The sequence below is a fragment of the Danaus plexippus genome, assembly GCF_018135715.1.
Source record: "Danaus plexippus chromosome 13 unlocalized genomic scaffold, MEX_DaPlex mxdp_15, whole genome shotgun sequence".
Taxonomy (NCBI): domain Eukaryota; kingdom Metazoa; phylum Arthropoda; class Insecta; order Lepidoptera; family Nymphalidae; genus Danaus; species Danaus plexippus.
Window position 1 is genome coordinate 4,459,492 of NW_026869849.1, and position 10,512 is coordinate 4,470,003.

General features: G+C 32.5%; 1 protein-coding gene across 4 annotated transcripts in view; it reads right to left on the bottom strand.

Annotated features, from left to right (window-relative positions):
- The window catches only part of LOC116770200 (protein alan shepard), a 58,896-nt gene extending 51,450 nt beyond the window's left edge, over positions 1 to 7,446 (bottom strand). For 3 of the 4 annotated variants that reach the window (XM_061527907.1, XM_032661569.2, XM_032661568.2), the window contains exon 1: positions 7,180 to 7,446. The gene's annotated coding sequence lies outside the window, so the exon portion shown is untranslated. The remainder of the gene's footprint in view (positions 1 to 7,179) is intronic. The other variant, XM_061527908.1, reaches the window with a different exon arrangement.
- Between the last annotated feature and the right edge of the window lie 3,066 nt (positions 7,447 to 10,512).

Consider the following 10,512-nt stretch of genomic DNA (forward strand, 5'->3'; position numbering starts at 1 on the left):
AAAACATTTTATGGCGAAAGAATGATTTGTCAGTTTGCCTAGAGTTTATATTGTTTTTCGATAATTTAAACTGGAACCAGCAAAAGTCACGTTTGTGTGTTTTTTTTTATTATTATTTATTTGTTTGAGTCGTGCATGTTGTGACCAAATGGCAAACTAACGATGTGTCGATGTTTTCCCCGAGGGCTGTTATTTGACTTTATTAAAATGTTAACCTTTTATTTAAAGCCGACAATTTTTTTTGTGATTTTCGTTTGTATTTTATATCCGTGACTATAATAAACTAAATGGCTTATAACATTAAGTATGTATGTTATGATCTGCGTAATTAATTTTATAGAACATCGTTAGCCTATGGTAATTGATATAACAATATGAGCGGCTGTCGATATCAGAGCACGAGTCGTATGAGTGTCCACAGATAATATAGATGTTGCATAACTTATAGCTCAATTAATAGATTTTGTATATTTTATTATATTAAAAAAATATCTATGCCATTTTGCCATTTCCATTCATTGCCGAAGAGGATTTCTTTAAAGTATTTGAAATTAATAATCGTGATTGTAGGAAAATATTACACATTTTACTCTTAAATGTTCCCTGTACTAATTTGTAATGGATTAATTATAAAAAAGAAATTTTAATCAAAATGGAAATTAGAAGCGACAAGAAATTGTCGTGTCACGATGCGGTCGCGGCAGGACAATCCGACGCCGACAAAAATCTTTAAAGTAAATGATAAGAAGACAGGAAATCTCTCTAGGATTAGGATCACCGAAATATAATCGGATTTCGTTATACTCTCTGTGATGCTTTTCAACGAAATATATAGTAGAGATTTTTTTATTTTATTAGCACTCGTTCAATATTATAAAATTGCTGTGAGAAGCAAATAACTAAAAAAAATGCGTTTAAAATTCTACTAACTTAACTATGTTCCGTCTTACCTCCCTCATTTATTTCTAAACTTACCTTACCTCTGATTCGAAGTTGATGTAAACTTAGCTTAAATAAAATACAGTTTCACAAAAAACACTAAAACCCTAGTTCTGAAACAAAATCAGTTTAATTATGATAAATTTTACTGAGCTTCATTAAAATAATTTAATTTTGTATGAATGGTGTTATGTGATTGCGTGTCGATTCACGGGTGTAGAACGTGTAGAATACTCGTCCGATAATTTAACGGTTTTAATGTAAATCGTTTTAAATATGGTGTACAAATAACATTTAACAACCTTCTTATTATGATTACAGAGACTTTCAATCGCGTATTATTTTCACTTTGTGTATTTCATCTTTCCTACATAAGGAGAAACCGCGTAACTTTAATACGCTAATTACATATTATAATTTATTAAAAACAATATTTTTGTAAGAGACACGTACGTACCTTTGTTGTTTGAACTTTCACCTCGTTTACGTAAATTATTAATATTCATTAGTAAATTAATATTCATATTTCATATGCAGCACGCTTTACGCGAATAATTTATATGAAATTGATTTTCAAACGATTTTAATGTTTTAGTTGGGTAAACGGATTCTGTTGACATTTCTGTTAGAAAACCTTTTGGTTTAAGTGAAGTTTTCAAGCGATAATATTCATACGACATTTGAATTGATATGTCCAATATGAGTTATTGTAATTTAGTTTTAAGAATAATATTTTCTGAGTGATGATAATTCGACGGTGGAGGGTGTAGCGTTTGGTGGTTAAAAATAAGATAACAGGGGTACATAACATTTTTTTCGACGTTGTGTTTGTGTTTCAATATGTTTATTTTAGTATTATAAACCATTTCATACAAGACCAAATTTTACGCAATCGAAGTCGCAGTCAACGTTTATTGTATAAATATATACAAATATCAAAGACTTACTGTTCTTGTGGCTTTATTTACATATGTTTTTCGTATATAACTTGACTAAAAGTAAATAATCACTCGTTCACACTCTATGATATGAAAGAGTCTACTGTTATGATAGGAATTATTCCCTCCGCTCCGCCTAAATGCAACTGGAAAATGCGGAGTCTCAAGACGTTATTTTTCTTACAATTTTATATACGTAAAGACTATGTACCATTACAGTGTTATATAACTGTTTAGTGTTTCTATTGTACTAGATTTGAATGCAAAGGAACTGAGTGGAGGACTCGATTCTAGCTAAGAACATTAAAGTACATTTTACTGGCCGTAAAGTGCTACACACGACCGAGTCGCCAATAAAGTCACTTGTTATGTGTGTCTAAATCGAAATACGACAGTATATATATAAAATAAGGTAAATAGATGTAACTGATTCCATTCTTAACAAAAACTTTACGAGTTTGAGCCCTCGATTGTAATGTAAGCAAACATTTTAAAACTATTTTAAACTATTGTAACATTTATTAACCTTTTATAATACTATTACTATAACACAACTAAGAAATATTATGACAGATAAATAGTAGTCGAATTTTTTTTGGCGTAATTATGTCAATATTATGATAAAATATAACAAAATTTATGATGCCTCTTTATTTTGACTGAATTAAAAAAAATCGCCAGCTTCAGTGACTAGACGTAAGTTGTTTCATAACTATGAGAGACTCGAAAGTTATCAGAAATAATCTTTGGAGTGTCTTATAAAAGTTTGATATAGATAGAAGCGAGATATTTGATTACAGTTATATAAAAACTATAATCAGATCTTACCAAACGAATTCCGATTCAAAAACAAAACTTTTAAGTAGCTGGGGTAGAAAATAAATTCAGTGGGAATCTAAAATGCAAGCAAACTTGACATTATCAGGTATATCGTCTAATATCTTTTTGAAGATATTTTTAGAACTGAAATACATATCTCCTTGTCGCACAAACTTAATGCATCGTACATCAACCAATTTGAGAATGGTATTAAATTTCAAACGAATTATCAAAATTATGCCCAAAACAAATAATAAATACAGGGAACTTAAAAATATACACATAAATATAGATATAAACATTCCAATTTCATAATGATATAGGCAGTATATAAATTATAACAATTCAACCAATATTTGAAAGCGAAAAATATATTCAATTTAAAAAGCGTGTATACATTATCGTAGCTTTATCACAATATTAAACGAAATAAGCCTAACGACGTGTCGAACAACACGTAACGAATACAAAACAGCCTCGTAATGCAGTCACCTTGTTAACAGGGAACCTTATGTATTATTGAACTGCAACAAATAACTTTGATAACAGAACGTAAAGAATAAAACACACTTCGATTACGTCGCCATCCGAAATACGTAAAACTATATCTACATTAATCGTATCTCGGTGTTCGTATGTCTACATACATATATCTAGTTTTCGCTATCGTCTATAGATATTGTGACTATTTAAAGGTCAATAAATAAACGCGTCATTGTGTTTGGCAAGCGAATAAAATTATTATTCAGTCGATCATTTGTGGAATCCTTCATAAGCGGACTGTTTAACATGTAGGCCAGGGTTGGGCGTCCGTATCTAATAAGGCACGGCTGTTTAAATTATTCTTGGCAGACGGGAAGCCTTATAACCGAGCCATAATAAACGTTATGTACTGACGTTACATATATTTACTATTACATAGCCGTATATTTAGTGGTGATAAAACAAGACGTCTATTCGATACGGCAGGCGACGAAGCACCGATCAATCTGAGACCTAATAGCGACGTCTGACCGCACTGGCGCCACAACGACGCACCTCATCAGTCACAGATACAATACACTTATATATTATCTGTATAAAATTGCGACATGCATATGTTTATTTTAAGAAAAAACTAAATACTTAAATGTTCTTACTTTAATTTGAAGTATCACGTCATTGATTTATAAATACAAGCATCATGTAAAACATCGAGTTTTTAATGTAGTATGTAGATTGTTATATGAAATGGAACAGATTACTAAGCCATAATCGGAGGGTTGTATAACGTATAGCTGACACGTCGGCGTCTTGTTTATTCAGACTCATTCTTTATGTACCTCGTTATTTTATTGTCTAACCTTTTATTTTATTTTTTACAATAGTTTATTCTAAATCTGTAATATTTAAGATTTTCATAAAAAATATTCGTACAAAAACTTTTGTGTAACAGTAAACTTATTTCAATTGCAAATTTGTTTCAAAACGATGGCAGTAGTATTAAAGGGGCCAATAAAATTTAGCGATTAATATGTAAATACGTCTACACACGAAAACACGATTAAAATTTACAACACTACTAAATTATACTTCAAGTGAAAAAAATAAATCAATTTCCTCAATAACTACATGAAAATGAGATACAACTTAAGTAGTAGCTTTCATAAATTGAGTAGCGTAATTGCTCTAAATTGTTTCTGTAAATGATTATATTATTATCATGAATCATTTGTTGTTATAAGAAGACGTCATATTTGAATTTGTTTCTTAGAATCGTTACGAAAACATTCATTATGTTTCTTAATAATTTATATCACAAACTAATAAAAAAAAGTAACTACCATTTTTTTCTAGTAGCCAGACAATTGGTTTCTGAATGATTGAACAATATTTATAAATCAAAAGAAAGACACCCACAGGATGAGATACTTTTTTATATAAATTGAAAGCGCTGAATGAGTTATTATTCTTAGGGGCTTTCAACAAAAAAATGTGTAAAGTGACCAGATCATTAACATTCAAGCGAGAGATAAATCCTGGAGGCATCGAAGGCTGCGCGTGCGCCCAAAATGTATCGCTGTAATGTTGTGGTAGGTCAGCGCTCGGCTGAATACTGACGGCACGTTCACTAAATATAGCCTGAGTGAACGAACCACTAACCAGCAACACTTATAAAAGGAATAAAACTCACGAACTTGGACAATGCGATCTCGCACTTAACTAATTCTTAAATAAACGGTTTCGTTCAATTATATTTATTTAAGTATAATTTAACGTAACTGTTAATATTATATTTATATAAGTATTTATTTTTCTATAATTTTATATTAAATTCAAAGTAAATATGGAACGTAATTCAGTTTAATTGTATTGACGTTTAAAAACATATCAATAGTCGCATGGTTTCGCTAATGCACATTGTGAATTTAAAGTGTAAATAGCGGTATGTCTGACGTAGAGATATGGCGAGAGAGCATTTATATGCTTATCGGTCCCATAAATGCGCTAACCGTACAAGATAAGAGAACAAAGTATATACAGCCACTATACATTAGTATACTGTATGAGATATGCTTATCTGAGTGTCAATACTCTTTTGTATACGAGATATGGTAGTCTATTTGCCCTAATGCGATGGACGCATTCTTCTTTGCTGAATAATCGGACAATAGTTCAATTCGTTAGTTTGAAGGTGATTTCAATAAATAAATATTATAATTTAAATGATATAACAGAAAAGTCCTTCGTTTTGAAACGGCAAATATATTTTCATAAAAGAATAAAACTACGTATAAAAAATATAATTTGGTTGCAATAAAGTGGACAGGACTTGTTTCCTGTAATTCCATATCAATGGACTTCATAGTCAAGTATAATTTAATAATGACAAATCATTATTGTCATATAATTAATGTATTATGATATATTTAAACACTTATCGTAGTTTGGTTATAGCGTCATTAAACTAATTTAAACAAATAATGTTATCTCCCCCATTAGCATGACAAGTAATGATCGTATAATGATATTTAAACATAACATTCGACCATTGGCATTCTGAGGTTTGTTACATTATTTAGAATAAAAATTCAAATCTACTTTCAAACAGATAATTTTTTTTTAAATTTCGAATGCTTTCAGTTACTTAATGGTATGCTTACATTTATTGTATCTGTCGCAGGGATGTTTGCGAGTCTTACAAGAATGAATTCCGGTAACTTCTTATAATAAGCTAAAGTAATTGTAACTGTAACCAGTCTTATTAAAACTTTACTTAACTTTGTTGGAGGAATGACGAGTTAAAGTAATGTCTAAATATATATTAAGTAATAATTTTATTCTGGAGTCATAATATATTTGGAAGATAACCTATAATGGATTTGTGGATTAATTTGAATATTTGGGAAATTTGTTCGCAATGTTCAAAAAGTGGTTGACGAAATTCGTAGCGTTTATGTGCGAATTAGCATAATTTTGTACAAACTATTCTAACTATTATTAATTATAACTATGAATTATTCAATACTTTAAGGTTTATTTCCAAAACGTGGGCCACTCTTGGAGCCTTTTATTAATAATTATGTATGCATTGGGCACGCGACTGTACCGGAACTCAGTAAGAGGCTTCTTCCGCTGCAGAATAATTTACGATCAATTAGGATTGTATAAAATCATTGTTTTGTTGACCGTACATATTTGTCTAGATAAGGATTAGTAGCTATTAATTATTTAGCGTATCGTTTGAATATTTCATACTTATAACACTCAAAACTAATTAAGATTCTTTTACTCCTGATAAAAACTAATATTTTTATTTCACATTAACTCGCATAATTTTATATTTTATTTTCATTATCTTATTTAACGAATTTTCATGCAGTTTCCATACAGAAAGCTTTCCTCATTCTACAGCTACTGTCACCATTTATCAGTGCGACCTTCGCAAGAGCATATTGATAAGAGATAACAGGCTCTTTGCTCATAACTAACGTAATCGTTTAAAAAATGTTTTTCGGCACAATTTTTCATTATTTTAATTTAAAACTTGGCTGGGGGTGCATATAATAGGGTTTAAAGATCTATTTTATATTTATCTCATTGTTGAGCGACATCCGACGGAGAATCAGCTGATATCAATGGAGAAAACTAATGATTGAATTTCCAGAATCCGTGACCTTTACATTAAGCGTCGTACGTAAGTTTTACTTTTAAAAGTTTACTTTGACTTGTTCGTGCGGTTTTACAATTCATAACACAATAATTTTCCATGGACACGCTGGTACTTCTCATTCTGAGTAAACCGACACTGTTTATCAACAGACTCACTCGTTACGTACTTGTCATTGCAAAAATAATATCCATTTCCAAGCACTGACAACCTTTACAGCGACACTTTACGGATCTATCAGACTGATTTTATTTATCGGCTGTAGGTATTTCGCTCGACTCAAAATAGAAACATAGTGTTGAGCGCGTGCATGCAATGATCGATCGCACTCACCGTGCGTTTGGGCAATGGGCGCGCCGGTCAGCTGAGCCGTCGGATCGAGGGTTCCCAACTGCTGACTGCAATAGCTCCCTGAACAGCTCACTGCAAGTAGCACAGGATCACAGGATACGGACCGGGTGCACTAAGGACCAATCGAATGGGCTCCGGCCACGAATCGAAGGCACACACACACGGATTGAATGCGTCAAGCGGAGGCAAGTTGCATCGCGTCTCTCATGTACTGGGCAGCGAGAGTGTCGGCGAGCGACTGACTGCCGGCGTAGAGCGGGGGCCGCCGCTAGCACCCGCCGCCCCGCGCCGCCCACTTCCTCCGATGAATGACAATAATGGAAGACGTTCAACTCGCCCGCAAACCGAATAATATGAATCATTGCATTAGGGTGCAGCCCCGCCCAAGCCTGCAAAACTTCTCGCGACTCGCCTTCGTAATTCAAGCAGGGCCAAGGTACCTTGTAACTCTCGATACGATAGATCAGTACGTATTTTGTAGTGATTTCAAAATATAGTGCATAAAGAATGTCGCAGTTGGCCGCCATGCTGCTAATACCGAGTTGTCTGGCGCTAGGTAATCGCAATTAGCAGGTTCACATGGCAGGAGCCGTGCGGCTGCGGTCCGGCGCTTTTGCGACGCCACTAATCTTATCTGCTCTAATCTAATCCGGCGCGACGCCCTCTCTTGTGTTTTCTTCCAATTGTGTCCACTCAAGGTAAATTAAAGGTTTTCTCTGAGGAGTTTTCTATATTCCTTTATTAAAAACGTTATTCTGGTTTATTAATGATGTTCTATTTACAACTTTAAACATTTTGCATAATAAAAATTCAACCCTATAAACAGATTAAATCGACAACAAATAAAAAGCAGCCGAGGCGACCCATTACTGATTACATTATAATCGACGGCTTCACGATCTACATGCATCTTAATAATAGGTTAAAATATGTTGCCAGAAGATTTATGGTCCACCCTTGATCCTTCGAGAAGAATTGGACATTATGAGCATCCCGGGTCGCTGTCGCGAAGCATCGAGCTTTATTTTATTTTGTACGATCCTTAAAGTTCATCTTGTCTAGACCGGTTCACCCACGCCCATACTCCGCACAGATTTCTGCATCTTGCAACAGACCCGCCATACAAGTTACTTTATTTCCATTTTTATCGTTTTGCAAAAACTCCGTGATATTGGACTCTACTCGTGCTATTAGTGAAACGATTTACCGCAAAAAAATCCTATTAAAATTATCCTTGTAAGCCGTAATTGTACTCGTACGGCGACTGGACATATATAATTTGTGATTATAAAACAAATTGGATTATGTTGCCGCTTATGTCATATATTTCTAGATTTTGTATCACGCTACTCAACTAATGCTCGATATATTTTGTTGTTACCCGTTTTTATGCTCCTCTGAATATGTGGTTCACATGAGACTTTTAATATTTTATTATATATAATAAATGTTTAAAGAAATAACATAATTAATGATCGGAAATGTGATTCAGAGATTTTTATGTCAGTCTCTTAAAAAAAAATATGTCTGATAATTATAAATTATCAAATTTCAATTAGCACTCAAAATTATACAATGAATAATAAAACTCGTATGTACTTTATAATAATGCCCTGCAAAAGCAATTAATGCGACAAAAGTGAACCGTTTCCTAAGACAAAATTTTAATATGGCAACTTAGATGGTACAAAGGGCATCACAGTATGCAGGTAACGACAAAGTTACTCATTATAATCCGGACAAGAATGGCGCTTGCTTTGTAGTCCAACGTATGGGGGTTAAATATCTAATGCCTTTGTATGCCCACATAATGTTTCATGAGCACTATGCGATATTGCTTGGAAATTTAGGTTTAAATTGCTAAATAAAATCTACATACATGATTAAATTATACATGTATTCTAATAAGCGGAACGTTTACGTTATCGGATATTGTAATACTTCAAAAGAATTCCTATCAATGTTTGGTTTGAAACGTGGCCCAAAATGTATCGAATTAGTCAACCGCATCGTCGTCTATTAGGCGCTTAGAAGCCATAACTACACACTCGTACCGGTAAGTGATCGTACTAAATAAACCTAATCTTGAATAAGGATGATATATAAGGGGCGATAAATAATAGCATTCTCGCTGTCCTATCAACAATATAAACGGGATTCGAAACCATGCATGTTTAAAATTTAATGAAGTTGCGAAGCATGTTAAGCCGTTACTGTCAAAATGAAATTCATGGCAATGAGCACAGGCTTTTATGATATAATTACCATCACACTGTGCGTATGTGTGTTATTAAATTTTATAACAACAAAACAACAGTTACGGCTAAGTATAAAAAATTTATTGACTCTTAATATGTGTAAGATAGTCAAATATTAAGTTTTTATTTATAATTTAAGTTGAATTCCTCTACATATTTATTCATATTATAATATAGTTCCAACGCAAAAGGATAAAATTGTATTGTTAAACAAAATTTAAGAGTTTATGAATCTATTACAACTGTAGGTTTTACTTTAAAATAATTTTCGCCACCTCCTTCTGTTAAGGATTCGTTTTAATGAAGAACCTTTCGAATCTAAATACAACATCACATATCTTCACTATTATCCCATATTATTTTTCGTATACTATAATTATTTTGATAATATACGTATATAACAGTGATTGGCCAAACTACGGCTCAGTATTAAAGATCATAATCTCAGTTTAAACGGACACAGCGGTTTTGGGAGAGAAAATAAAAGAGTCAACAATTTTTTTTTGCATAAATTACGCCCACTTCACCAAAGTTATTAATCATTCTGCCTATATTTTTTCTTTTAGCAAAGAAGTGTAAAATTAGAGATGTCTTATCGTTTTTTTTTTCGTAAAAAGAACAGGGACGAAGGACAGACAAAGCTAAAAAGTAAAAGCACTTAAAGATAAAAAAAACAAGAAACCCCGTTAATTTTCTAAGACAATATAAAACGAATAACTTAGACCGTAGTAAATACAATTACCTTAATTGCAATATTAACGGGATAAAACAATGTTATTTCACTATTATATTGTGTTAAGACGGAAGCAAAGTAAACGTTTTTCATTATGAAGATAGGGATCTGTTGCATTACTCGGAATCATTCATCAAGCTGCCGGGTAGCGTGTTGGTGACATACCGTTCATTTCTCAAATATTATTACCGACTTTGCACACTATTACCAAATGATACCACTTGGCAACATTAAACTTGGACTTTGCTCGTAATTTGCTTTCATGTTACATACTTTATTAATTTAATTTATTTAATTTATATTTATATATTTTTTATCCATAAT